Source organism: Solanum dulcamara, chromosome 5 (assembly GCF_947179165.1).
Source record: "Solanum dulcamara chromosome 5, daSolDulc1.2, whole genome shotgun sequence".
NCBI lineage: Eukaryota > Viridiplantae > Streptophyta > Magnoliopsida > Solanales > Solanaceae > Solanum > Solanum dulcamara.
Genome location: NC_077241.1, coordinates 34795890 through 34811421, shown reverse-complemented (window position 1 = coordinate 34811421; position 15532 = coordinate 34795890).

Genomic DNA, 15532 nt, shown 5'->3' with positions numbered 1-15532 from the left:
GCACGAAAAATGACAATAATATGGGATATAAATCTTAAATAATTAACAATTTGTTAACTGAGGACGTATGGTGTCTTTGTAATTTGTTGTCTCACAGGTTAAAAAAGAAGAGCAACAACTAATTTAGAGATAATATTCCCGATCATTGGATTGTCTTGATCAAAACAAGTTCTAGTGTGAGTTGAATGTTTGTGTCTATTGACGAAGGAGTACGAAGTAATGCGATTTTCTTTTATAAATAGGATTTGAAAATTATTTAGATGGTACTTATAGTAATTTAACTTTTATCTTTAAGAACTTTCCACTTTTAATGTAATTAGTTTAGTGTAAGTGCGTTGCACATGTGTATCGTGTTTGTCAGTAAAAACATATATAAAAAAATCAATTATTGCAACATAACATATATCGTTGAATACCTATTTTTTTTAAAAAAATTATTACTATACAGATGCAATTATTCGAATTATTTTTTGCATAACGTCATACAGAAAAATCATCATTTTAAATCAGATATAGAATATTTGTAGTTATACATTTATATATATACTAGATAAATATGTCCGTGCTAAGCACGGACCCAACATATTAGTTCATCAAACATATTAATACGTTTTAGCTAATAAAACAGTGACAAAATCATGTAATTCTAGATACGATAGCATGCATTGTTGTGGAGAAAGCACCCAAAATCTTACGTTGTCACGCTCAATTCAGCATGCACAACCTAATACTAAATGCATCAAACTATAATCCAACAATCAAGACAAACTCTTCATGACTGGCTTGAGTTGCCGTCCTTACCCTCTGTACATTTCCTATAGAAAAAGAAAAACACTAATTCAAACAATAGACTCTTTATAACAGCATTTCATTTTAACAATCAATTTTTTTTGGAATAGATGTTGATGGTATATTTTCTATAACAACATTTCACCATTGTAAATAAAAAATATTCATACAAATGACAATGTTATAAAGAAGTTCAACGGTACCTATTATTTGATTCAATAAATATATACCCTTTCAATTGGTCAACTCTTATGTGATACCAATGTATTGTTCATATCACTATATAAAAAAGATGCAGTAAGACTTCAGCAAAAAGTCAGTCAATCCATCATAAATGGAGAGAATATCATAATGTTAAATCTAAGAGTCATGCTAATACATAGGCTCCGTCCCCTCTCTTTTGGATGAATGGGGTGATATAGATGGGGCTTTTAAATTTTCAGTCCCTGAGAGAAAATAGTGATGTCGGTAGTATGGGCCCATCGAAAGAATGAGTCTGACTCAAAATGTAGTGATGATCACATCAAAAATCTTTCAATCTCTAATGATAATTCTTATCCTTCGGCATGTTAATTCTAGTCCAAAACTATTAACAATTGCTTAACTGACCTTAGCATGACCCATTTACTATCGTGGTGACGAAAACATTCGGAGAGTTCCCGTTACATGGCAGTGATCTATTTCCTACCGGACTTCTTCACATATGAAGCACCTAATAAAGATGCTAATTCACCTTGTTCGGGATTCAGATTAGACTATTTTTACAAGATGTTGTCCCCCCCAAAAAATTCATTTTTAGGTGAGCTTAATTTTTCTAGATGAGTCTATTGAATTAGTGACTTGCTCTAGTATTGTCACGACTAAAGCTAGATTCTAGGCGTGACACGGCGATTGAAATCTCAAGGGACTCCAACCAAGCCACTTAGCATACATAAGTAAGTAGAACATCAATGAGAACATAAAGTGAAAGATAAGTCTCAAAGTAGGATCTAGCACAAGGTAGTGTAGGATCTCGGAAGTTGAAAACTCAGCAAATTGAGGTTCAAAGGAAGTTCTCAGAGAAAACTCAGCTTTTTGGCAGTAGACGAGCACCATGAAGGCCATCACTGGTCGTACTTCTCACCACCTCCCGTGTAGAACTGTCGTGGTAGTTCCATGAAATCAGGGGACAGGTTTATGAGGGGGACCACGGCTCGCACCACAGACCATAGTCCCATCCGTGGAGTTGAGTCCCTAGGACCCCAAGTCCTTGTGAGGACCACGATAGGGGCCACGGACTGTAGTGCCCTTGAAGGACTATGTACCCTCCATGGTGGCAGCCTCTCCCAAGTTTAATTTCCCCCTCCAGTTCACAATCATCATCACGACCCATATTGGGCTTCACGGGCCGCGGTGGAGGTTCGTTGAGGTGTTCGAATCCAATTTATGCTGAGGGTATTTTAGTCTTTCCCTATATTTTCATTAATAAATGTGGATGATTTTTGAGAGTGTATTCTAATTAACTACCCTTAACCCTCTTAACCCTCTCATTCTCTCCCAAACACTCTAAATCAAAATTTTCTCTCTAAAAGTGTGCTCTCCAATTCTGCTTCTTCCTCAAGCAAATTTTAAGGATTTCTTCAAGGTCAGGCTTCAATTCTCTGTAATTTAGGGCTTCTAAAAATCAAGGTATGTGGAAATTCATCCTTGTCCCTTTCACCTACGGAGTCCCAAAGATTTCTTCTCAAAATCTCTTATGATTTCTTCTTCTAAAAACCCTAATTTTATGATTTGCATTGGGCTTTCACATCATGTTGCATGATTTCAAGATGGATTTCAAAGACCAATGCTATATGCTAGTTTCAAGCATGATTTATGAGCTATGATCGTGATTTTGAAGTTATTTCAATGAAAGCTTTATGAATGATGTTCAAAGATGCTTTAAGAAAGAAGTTATGAATGATGTTTCAATGTTGCTATAAGCAAAGAAGTTATAGTGCAATAAGGACCATTGTTGCACAATCATATTAAAGAAGTTAAAGGTTATAATGGAATTTCCTCACACATTCATAATGAAGTTGATAGATGAGCTATTCCTATGTTATCTTTGTGAAGATGAATTGATATCTATTATTATCTTTCCTAATGATGTTAATGACTATATTTTTATAAAAGTTCTATTGGGATAAAGACATAGCACCGGGAGGACTTTAAGGTGGGGTTCAGTTTGGTAGCCGTTGTAGCTACTCGAGGGAATCCTAGTAGCAACCATTAGTCCTTAATTACGTTGCCCGCATAGGTTTAAAGATTCCAATATGGCAAAGCTAGTGGATCCATATTTACCAAAGTTAAAGAGAGTACCATGACAGAGTATACCCTGGCATGGTAGACCCCCCTTCTCGATGTGAGGATCATCGAATTCTTGTAATAGCTTGCATGGTATTAAGTATCGGTTAAGATCCTATCCCATACCAAGTTATATGAAAAGTTTTAAAGTTCATATGAAGATGATATTTTGAGCCATTAACCAATAGTTATGATGTTTTTAAGGTTTTCATGGTTTTTATTCATGTTTTAAGATATTGGTCTTGCATCCCATGTTTCATATTGATTATGTCCTATGTTTATTGTTCATGCATACTTCTCACATACTTAGTGTATTCCATATGCTAACACATACTTTTTGCCTATATTGTATCATAATGTAGGGTCCGATGATCACACTCATTCTCCCATTTGTGGCTAGAGCTTATTGCATTGTATTAGTGGTGAGTCCTCATGTTCGGAAGATGTGACACTTTACTTTATTATGAGTTTACCTACAACTTTTGTGGACCATATTTTAATTTTCGAAGGTTAAATAGGTCAAATAAATTAATTATTGCAAGACATGGTGTTGTGATAAAATAGAGTATTTATAGAAAAAAAATCATATCTCACTGTAGGATGCTCCAAATCAGTTGATTCTTGAACAACATGAAAGTACACTTCTAGAGAAACAATTCATACTAAGACACCAAATCCAATGAGGAAGTTATCTTTTTCAAATGCAGCTCTGAAAAAGGGTATTCCGTTAAAAGAAGTTCATCTCACCAACCATGGAAAGATCTAGATCAATTTGACATCACCCGTGACATCAATAGTCCTCCATTTGACATCAACCATGACATTACACTCTTTCATTAAATTTTTAAATTTTTCTTTATAATTATTTTAATTATTGTTAGGTCACTCCTTCACACCTTTAAATACCCACTTTATTTCATCATTTTGTTCATCATGCTTTCTCAAGCAACTCTTCTCTCTATACACTCCTTTACTCATTCTCAAAATATAGTTTTAGTTTTTAGTAGTGTAGAAATACTATTCCAGTAATTCATATACTCCGGGTAGTACACAAAACACTCTGACGAGAAGAAAATGCTAGGATTCAAGAGTGTTTATTAAGTCCTTGAATTCTGAGTAACGCTTCAGATTCCAGGTATGTAAGGCTTCAATGAGAGTATTTCTTCCACTCTCATGCCTAAAGTATTTTGATTATATGATAAATTAAGTTTATTTTTTTTAAACTTTACTTTAAGTTATGTGGGTGTTTATCTATGGGTTCTTCCACCTATATAGTCCAAGAACTCTTTCAATTAAATCTCTTGATTTTAAGTAATATTTTTTTATGGGTAATTCTTATTTTTACTTAATAGCATGAATCATGGTTAAACTAATAATTATTGATCTATTTTGATGAAACGTGATTTCATATGTATGAATTGATGGTTTGCAAGTAATTTGTCAAGTTATCCCTTTAAAGGTTCTTGAAATTCATGGTGGGTTGTTTAAAACATAATTTTTAATTAATGGATTTCAAAGTATTTATGCATATTTATTTACATACATGTTTTCAAGTTGAAGTGATTTGAACCCACCTAGTTTTACTATATTTTTAATGAAGTTTGACTTAAAAGCTTTGACTCTAAATAAATGTTTATAAAAACAATGTCTATGATAAAAAGGGAATCTTATAAAATAAAAAAATAATGAAATGCTATGAATGATGGATTCTTTATGCTATAAGGATAATTCTTGCATATTTGAATCACCAAATGTTTTAATGAGCTATTCTATCGAATATGATGTTTTGAATTCTCAAGCTATATGCTATGACTTTTTGAAGTATTAAACTATTCGGTGGGATGACTTAGCACCGAATGGGTAAGACCTTGTAGGCTTAGGCTAATGGATCCATGAAAGCCCTTAAAGTTAAATTCAAATAAATGAATGAAGTTGATGGAGTTCTACCCGGCAAGTAGTCTCCCCCACCAATATAAGGGGTTATGTTGGATTCTATGTAATAGCTCGCATAGTTTTAAATGTTGGTTATGGTCATTTTCTCACAAAATGAATGTTTAAAGGATATCTATATGATTGATTATGCATGCATTGCATTATGTTTTATATTACATAAATGTTTTAATATTTTCTCAATGTTCATACATGCTTACATACTTAGTACATTCAAAGTACTAACGCATACTCTTTTGCCTACATGATATCACCATGTAGGTACCGGTGCTCCTCCTCATTCTCCTCCATGTGGCTAGTTGAGATTTCGTTTGAAGACTACTTTGGGCGAGTTCCCATGTATCGGGAACAATACTCTTTTATCTTTCTAGCTTATGATATGTTGAGATCTTTAGACACTTACTATGACATTTCTTTCTATTATGATTGAGGATGAGCTAAGAACTTGTCTTAGCCCCATTAAATCTAAAGGTTAGAGGTATTGTTGGACATATGTAAGTTGAAGATTTACTATTATGATTTCTTCTTATTTATTTATTGTCATTACCTATAAAAGGCTAAAAGAATGCTAAGAGGCTTGTTTGAGGTACTTTCGGGTTCAAATAGGACCTTCTTCATAGTTGGAAGCACACCATAACTATGAATAGGAGACTATGAGACATTTAGAAAAGTTTTCACTTCTTTCAAATTCATGTCGTGCCTTAGTATCCTAAGCTTTCCTTTAACTAACGACCCATTTCATTTTCTCTAGATAATGTCGTGGAAGAGCACCTCCAAGAGCAAGGGTTGACAATGAGGACCAAACTCCTCCGGTTCCCAATGCCCTACATCATAAGGAATGGGTAATCCATGCCAAGTTTTGCAACATCATTACGTTGTTGACTCAAGTCGTAGCCAACCAAGGGCATCAAGGTGTTTCTTCTCCCTAAACACAAAATTCGGCCTCTAGAATTTGGGACTTCCAAAGGATGAATCCGTACGAGTTCGATAGTTCTAAACTAGATTAGGATCCTATGGAGTTTATTGATGAGGTATACCGGATTGTGGCTATCATGGGTGTGCCACCGAATGAGAAGGCCGAGCAAGTAGCCTATCAACTCAAAGGTGTGGCTCGAGTGTGGTATGAATAATGGGTTGTTGAGAGGGATGAAGAAATGGGGCCGATAGGATGGGAAGAGTTCAAAGGTGCCTTCCTAGACCACTTCTTCCCATTGGAGCTAAGGGAGTCCAAAATCCAAGAGTTCATCAACTCCGTCAAGGGAGTATGAGCGTGAGTGAGTATGCTCTCAAATTCACTAAGCTGTCAAAGTATGCCCCCTTCATGGTCTCTGACCCAAGAGATAAGATGAGCAAGTTTATTTCTGGTGTTTCAAGCTTGGTGTCCAAGGAGTGCAAAATATCCATGTTAGTCAAGGAGATGGGCATTTCTCAATTAATAACTTACCTAGAGAAAATTGAAGAAGAGAAGTTGAGAGAGAGATGAAGGGGGTTCAAAAAGGCTAGAGTGGATGGTGGAGGGTTTAACCCTCAAAGGTCAAGTTATGGTAATAATGGCAAAGGCCAAGGTAGGCAACTTTTTATGGGACAAGGCTCCACCAATTCTCCTCCTCTAAGGTTCAACAAAGACAAGGGTGCTAAACCAATGGTTCAAATAGAGAATATTGCTGCTCAAACTTTCCCTACTTGCAAGAAGTGTGGAAGGACTCACAAAGAGGAATGCTTAACCGGCTCCAATACATGCTTTAAGTGTGGCAAGTTGGACCACTATGCAAGGGATTGTATAAATTGTGGTGGTAGGCCTCAAGGATAAATTTCCCATGGTCAACAAGCCCAAGGAGGTGTCTAACACACCAACCACTTTTACGCCTTGCATGTGAGATGAGAGGTTGAGGACGCACACACCTAATGTTATTATCGGTATGTTAAGGGTCTTTGGTTTTGATGTGTATGCACTATTAGATTCAGGTGCAAATTTATCATTTGTTACTCCATTCCTTGCTAATAGGTTTGATGTGTCACCCGAAATGTTATTAGAGCTCTATTTGGTGTCTACCCACATTGGTGAGTCGATTATTTCTAGAAAGGTCTATAGGGGTTGCCCGTGTATATTTTGCATAAAGTTATTCCTTTTGATCTCATTGAGCTTGACATGGTAGATTTCGATGTCATTTTTGGGATGGATTGATTAGATGCATCTTATGCTTCCATAGATTGTAGGACTCATCAAGTCAAGTTCCAATTTCCAAATGAGTCCGTTATTGAATGGGAGGGTCGTGATTTAGTAATGAAGGGTAAGTTCATTTCTTATCTTAAGGCCCGAAAAATGATTTCTTAGGGTTATATCAACCATATTGTGAGGGTTAGGGATGTCGACTCTAAAAATCCTCCTCTTGAGTTGGTTCCCATAGTCAATGAGTTCACCGATGTCTTTCCTAATGACCTTCCTAGTGTCCCTCCCAAAAGGGAAGTTGATTTTGGTATATATCTTCATAAGACCAAGTATTTTGCTATAAGACCAAGTATTTTACCATGGGTGCTCCCGTGTTATTTGTGAGAAAGAATGATGGGTCGCTTCGAATGTGCATAGACTACCGACAATTAAATAACATGACCATTAAAAACAAGTACCCACTCCCTAGAATATATGACTTGTTTGATCAATTACAAGTGGCAAGTCACTTCTCTAAGATCGACCTTTAATCCGGCCATCACCAACTACGGGTGAGAGAGTGTGACATTCCCAAAATGGCTTTCCGAACAAGGTAGGACTTGATGAATAGAGTGTTCAAACCTTACCTTGATACTTTTGTTGTGGTCTTCATTGATTATATTTTGATTTACTCTCGGGGCGAGGAAGAACATAAAAATCACCTAAGAGTTGTGCTGCAAACGTTGAGGGATAGGCAATAGTTTGCAAAATTTAGTAAGTGTGGATTTTGGTTGAAGGAGGTGGCATTTCTTGGTCATGTAGTGTCCAGTGATGGGATCAAGGTTGATCCTATAAAAATGGAGGCAGTTAAGAATTGGCCTAGACCTTTATCTCCTTCAGACATTAGAAGCTTTTTGAATCTAGCCGGATACTATAGAAGGTTCGTCGAAGGATTTTCTTCCATCTCATCTCATATGATGAAATTGACCCAAAAGAAATACAAATTCATATAGACGGATGAGTGTGATAAGAGTTTCCAAACCTTGAAAGATTAACTTGCCTCCACTCCTATTTTGACTCTACCAGAAGGATTAGAAGGGTTTGTAGTTTATTGTGATACTTCAAATATTAGTTTAGGTTGTGTCTTAATGCAAAACGGCAAGGTCATAGACTATGCTTCTAGACAATTAAAGGTGTATGAGTGTAACTACCCTACCCATGACCTTGAATTGGCAGCCGTTGTTTCTTCTCTGAAGATTTGGAGACATTACCTCAATGGGGTACATGTGGATGTGTATACCGATCAAAAAGTCTTCAATATGTGTTCACCCAAAAGGACCTTAATATAAGGCAAAGAAGGTGGCTAGAAGTCCTTAAGGACTATGACATGAGTGTGCACTATCATTCGGGTAAAGACAATGTAGTTGTCGATGCACTTAGTAGAGTGTGTATGGAGAGTGTGGCCCATGTGGATGAAGGGAAGAGGGAGTTGGTGAAATATGTTTACCGGTTGACTAGATTAAGGGTGAAGTTGTGTGGTATTGATGATGGTGGTATGGTTGTTCAAAATAGGTCCGAATCCTCTTTGGTGGTGGATTTTAAATCAAAGCAAGATCTTGACCCGACGTTTATCAAGTTAAAGAAGTTGGTGAAGGAAAAGAAGATAGATGTCTTTTCCTAAGGGGGAGATGGGGTGATATACTACCAAGATCGGCTATGTGTTCTAGATGCTGATAGCCTAAGGAGTTTGATCTTGATAGAAACTCATAATTCTACATACTCCATTCATTCCGATTCGATGAAAAAGTACCGAGACTTAAATAGAGTTCTATTGATAGGGTGGCATGAAGAAGGACATAGCAAGGTTCATGTCCAAATGTCCGAATTGCCAACAAGTGAAGGCCGAACATCAAAGGCCGGATGGCCTAGCCCAAGACATTGAAATCCCTACTTGAAAGTAGGAAGATGTGAATATGGATTTTATCGTGGGTTTACCTCATACCCGGAAGCGTCATGATTCAATTTGGGTAATTATTGATAGAATGACTTATTCGGTTCATTTCCTACTGGTTAAGACTTCCTATAGTGCCGAAGACTATGCCAAGTTGTATATTCGAGAGTTGGTGAGGTTTCATGGTGTGCAGTTATCCATTATTTTGGATCATGGTACCCAATTCACTTCTCACTTTTGGAGATCGTTTCAAAAGGGCCTCGGTACTAAGGTTAAATTGAGCCCCGCATTCCATCCTCAAGCGAATGGGCAAGCCAAAAGAAAGATTCAAACACTAGAGGATATGTTAAGGTCTTGTGTGTTGGAGTTTAAAGGAAATTGGGATGATCATATACCGTTCATCGAGTTTTCCTATAATAATAGTTACCACTCAAGTATTGACATGGAGCCGTTTGAGGCTTTTATGGGAGATGATGTATATCCCTGGTTGGTTGGTTTGAACTAGGTGAGATTGTTACACCCCGTATTTTTGTACCTTAGAATGCATTCTTAAGTCTCTTGAAAGGCTCTTAAATTTCTTGGAAGGATTGTAAGCCTCTTAGGTTTCTTAAGGTTTCCTAAAGTTTCTTAAAGCTTCTTAAGACTTCTTAAGAACTATTAAGCTTCTTAAGAGTTTCTATGTGAGTCGGATAATCTATAATGCTATCAAACAACTCTAAGAAAAGGAGAATGCGATACCCCATAGTAGAGAAGATTGGAAATAGAGTTATAAGAATCTAGAAGAAGTTGGAGACAGAATGATGAGTCGTAGCACGACTTATTTACATAAGCTACCAACTTGGAAATCTTACATACTTAAGCTACTGGAGTACATACCAAGCTTACGTAGGATGGATTACATAGGTTCGTAAAGTAAGATAAGATTACGAACCCATGAGGGGGAAAAGAGAGTGCCACATAGTAGCATAAGAGATTGCCACATGTCAGCATGAGAGAGTTCCATGTGGAAGCAGTTGGAGCAAGGGTGGTGTACCCCACATTCCACGTGGTAGCCTGTGATTAGAGGAAGGGGTGTGTTGGCCCAATGAGGGCTTGACACGTGTCACCACTTATTGATATGTGTTACCTCTTAGGGGTTGACATGTGTCACCCCCTTAGGTGGCCTACATATATATTTGTATTAAGACTTGTAAAAGTTCCATACATTTCTATAAAACTAAAGAATAAGAGAGAAAGGAAGAGAAGAAACTAGAGAGGTAGAGAGAGAAGGCCATGGATTTGGAGAGGAAAAAGGTAAGTTCTCCGATTTTGTTCCATGAATTAATTATCTAGGATATACCATTATGTTATGAAGGTATTTATAATGTAAATTTATGTTTTGGAGAAGCCACAAAACATTAACAAACAGCCCCGAAGTTTCAATTGCGCTAAAGGAAATTCCGAGGCGAGTTCCGGCAAGTTTTGGCGAGTTTTGGGTAAGGTAAAGTTTTCCCTTTCGAAATGAGTTTATGATGATGTTATGAGGTATATTACATGTCTTTAATGAGGTTATAAGTGGAAAAATTTCATAAGTACGCTTTTAGAAACAAACTAAATTGAAGTCGTTATAGCTAAATCGAAGTCTAGTAGTGTGTTGTGATTGTGGTGATGTATTTCCATCTGGTTTGGTGGTGTGTTGCAGGGATGGAAAGTGTTCTAAAAAGGGTGTGTGTGCTTCTGGTTTCATCCACACGACCCCCCCTTTTGGTATGGTTAAAAGTTTTACGAAATAAAGGTTAAAGACTCTATTTTGATATCGTAGTTTTGAGCTAGTGGTTTGGAGTTGTATTGAGTAATGTTGAAGTGATTTAATTGTATATATACTGATGGTTGTTGTTGTTGGTATGGTTGTTAACATGGTGGCCGAGTTGAAATCTCAGAGATGTTGAAGTTATAGGAGAGATGCTGCCCGATTTTTGGTAACTTAGGAACTAGTAATGAACTAGTCGAGGGAAATGGATAAGGAAATGAACTCTATGGAGACTTGGTTGTAGAGTTGGAATTGGAAAGTGAAAGTTCATTAACCATAGTATTACTTTCATGTTAAATAGGTATAAGAGACGACGAGGCGAACATATTAGGAGTAATCCGTAAGAGGTATGTAAAGCTAACCATTCCTTCTTTTGGCATGTCTTTGGCATAAGTATATAAAGCTAACCGTTCCTTCTTTTGGCATATATTTGGCATAAGTATGTAAAGCTAACCATTCTTTCTCTTGGCATATTTTGACATAAGTATATAAAGCTAATCTTCCTTTTTGGCATGGTTTTTATGAAACAAGTATATGACTTTTATATGATTCCAAGGAAGTTCCTATTCGTAGAGCCGCTAGGATGGACAACTTCTTGATTTTCCAAAGGATATTTTATCGTGCCTAGATCTGTGTATATGATTCCAAAAGTTCTATTTGGATATAACTCATAGTGATATTCAAAAGGTACTTAATACAAATTGTTTCTTGATTTTTGAATAATAGCTCATTTTGTTAACTCCATCGAGTCTCAAAAATGATTTAAAGTGCATTTAGTTTCTTACTACTCCATTCGTGGATGCCTCAATGCTTTCTTCACCTAGACCGGGTCAAGTTTTGTTATCGTGCATACTTCTCTACATCGTTCACTGTGCCCCGACATGAGGGGGCAGGTACGCCATGTACATAGGTTTGATTTATGGAGTTATGATGTGCCATGTACACATATAATATGATATGATCTGATATGATCATCTGATATGATATGATTTTATACGGAGATATTCCCTACTCTGGAGTTATGATGTGCTGTGGCGCTAGTAACGGGGCGACGACCATGATTTTTTCACCAAGTCCCATAATGGGGCCGAATATGGCATATGTTTTTCTGTATACATTATCTGTGGTTATGAAAAGCATTTTGATATTCTGGATATTTTGCTCATTTTTGCACCTTCTATTCTGGTAATGGCTTTATCTATTACAGTCCATGCATTATGTCACAACCCAACTCCGTATGTAGCGACTGGGGTCCGACCTGGACCCCTGTATACATATTTATCAACTGTGGTCAAGTCGAATTGTAGACACGTAATACATATAAATCAAGTATAGTCAAACCGGACTACAAACAATATGATACGTATATGAAAACCCCCATGGGTTATAACATTTCATATATCTGTAGCCTCTTTCATTTGTATCATAACATGAAAGGCCACGCAAGCCGAAAAGGATGCCATAACATAATAACATATACAATACATTATACAGACCCATCTGAACTGACTAACATACACAACCCACATATACATATCTACAGACCTCGAAAAATATTAACGACAACATATGATGGGAAAGGGCCCCTGCCGTACCCCTGAATAACAAAATAATGATATACATCAGCAGCCAGTGCAAAAAAATTGGCTCCAATACAATGGGGCCTCTTCCAGCTGAGCTGAATGGAATCCTAAGCTGACGGACTTCCAAAACCTGTATATGTACCTGTAGGCATGAAATGTAGCCCCCCAAGAAAAGAACCATAACATAATACAACTGGAAATATATCTGAAATAGAGAAGCAGGGGATAAAATATCAAATCCGAAACCTGTACCTGTATCCTGTGAATCATAAAAGCATGCATACTCAAATCATACAATATAGCCGACCCTGTCAGGGATCTGGTGAATTATATCTATAGGACCATCATAGACCCGGCGCCATCGCCACCTTATTACAATACATCATCATATACATATACATACGTACCCGGCCCTCTAGTGAGGGACTCGGTGAGTTGTTTATGTTATTGCATTATCATATCCTCGTATAGCGTACTCAACCATTTAGTGAGGGACTTGGTGGATAATGCATTAAACTGTGTATGATAATGTACCCGGCCTAGGACTTTGTGATAGAGGGGTTACAGTATGCACGAGTAGAGTAGTGAGTAACCATATGCAATTTAAATCATTATCAGAGACTCGACCATATAAGAAAGTTAAGCTTTTGCCCGAGGACCCGAGTAGTGGTGTAGTCATCTCGAGTGTCCTCTAAATGCCATTATGGGCTATATCAATTGCAATCTCGGGGACCCTAGACACATATTAACATAGGGCCAAATCGTTTATGGAATCAGAAATACTTGTTATCATATAGTCTTCAAGACTTGGAGCCTGTACATTTGGTACCTCTTTAACATATAGAAGTTTCAAGGGAAATAGCTCAACTACTATAGGAGTTCAATATTCAAAAGTAAATAAGAGATGCTTAAGAATGGAATTACCATGGAGCTCATATCATATTTAACTTACAACTAGGACATGCAAAAAAAGAAAGAGAATAAGCTCTATTTAGTTTGTACTTACCTTCATGTGGTCATCATGTATATATTTTGTACCTGGCCCATCCTGGGGCTCGGTAAACAACCATGGCATCATAATCTCATTTTCATGCCAAGTACATATCAATATAAAGGAGAGATAGCTTTCCACACACTACCTTTTAACACGTAGAAGCCTTGACAGGCGATACTCAATTTTTGCAGGGGTTCCAATACCAAGCAATGGACAGGGATTATGAGGCATACTTGGATTTATAGGAATGGAATTACCCCCTAATTTCACATACAATTCACTTAAGGCTAAGACATTCCAAAAGAAAATAAAGATAGCTTTATATACCTATGCCAAAAACATGCCAAGAGAAAGCTTCACATATCTCGTACGAGTGACTCTTTATCACATTCGCCTCATCGTCCTTTGAACCTATTCAACACGGAAGTAATATGAATATCAAACACTCTTGACTTTCCAGCATCTTAAGTTGCACCTTAGTATTCATGCAATCTATTTCCTTATTCGTCTCCTGGACTAGTTCTTTAATTAGTTAAAGCATTACTGGAAATTGGGCAGCACCTCCCCTATAACATACCCTATCCGAATTTCCAATTACATCCCTAAGTACTAAATCTAACCAAAAACAATAACCTGCATCTCATATACACACAAAACATGGGAACATTACACAATACCAACTCCAACCAATTTGCTGAAAATTACGATACCAAATTAGGGTTTCTAATCTCTATTTTGTAAAACCTTTAATTATACGACATGAGGGATTGCGTGGCTGCAAACAAAAGCACCCACACCCTATTTATACCATATTAAAGCCTTTCAACACACCACCACACGCCTGCAGCAGCACACCACAAGCACAACACTTTACTTCGACGATAATTCAACTATAACGACTCCAATTTAGATTATCTTCAACGTCAAGCATATCTATGATATTTTCACATTTCCAGCCACCTATAGGGCGTATAACATACTCCATAACAAAAAAATATAGTCCAAATTAAAAGAAAAAACCTTACCTTACCCAAAATTGGCCAAAACTGCCAAATTGCGACTCGGAACTTCTCCAAACGTGCTGAAATTGCGCGAACTATTTGTATCACTTCCTTGCTGCCCCGAAATGGAATTTTATGTATCAAAAACCATTACATAACCGTGGGACACCTTAAATAATTAATTAATGGAATGAAACTCAGAGGCTTACCTTGGCAGCCCCAAACCCGTAGCCCTCTTTCTTTGGCTTTCTAGGTTTTCCTTCAACTTTCTCCTATCTTTTCCAAGTGTAGGGATGAAGACATGGTTACGTAGGCATCGTAAGATACATATATAAATATCCACATAATTAAGGAATACCTTAGACTATTAATTCGCGGAGAAAAATTGGAACTTACCTTAGACTCTTCCAAGCCGTGGCTGCCTCTTTCTTTTCCTCTAGAGTTTTTTCTCTTTTATTTGCTGAAGTTTTGGATGAAGGACAAGTTATTAGTCACTTAAAATAAATATATAGGGTGTCTTTGTAGGTGACACATGTCATCCCCATAGGGTGACATGTGTCCAACCTTTATTGGACCAATGTAACCATACAACCACTTAGGGGCTGCCATATGGCAGTGGGGTCCACCCCCTAAGCAAGTGGGTCACCTACTTGACCCTAAGTAGGTGGGTCACCTACAGCCACGTTTCACTTTCTTAGGCTTCCATGTGTCACCTTCTCTTGCTGCCACGTGTCGTCCTTCCCTCTCTTCATGGATTCATAATCTTGTCTCATTTTAAGAGCTCATGTAATCCTTTCTACGTAAGCTTGGTATGTACTAAAGTGTCTTAGGTCCGAAATACTTCTAAATTAGTAGCTTACATAGGTAAATCAAGTCCTATGACTCATTACTTGGCCTCTAACTCATTCTGGACTCTCCTAGCCCTATTCCCAACCTTCCCTCTCACGGGGTATCGCATTCTTCTTTTCTTAAAGTTGTGTGATAGTGTAGTAGATTATACG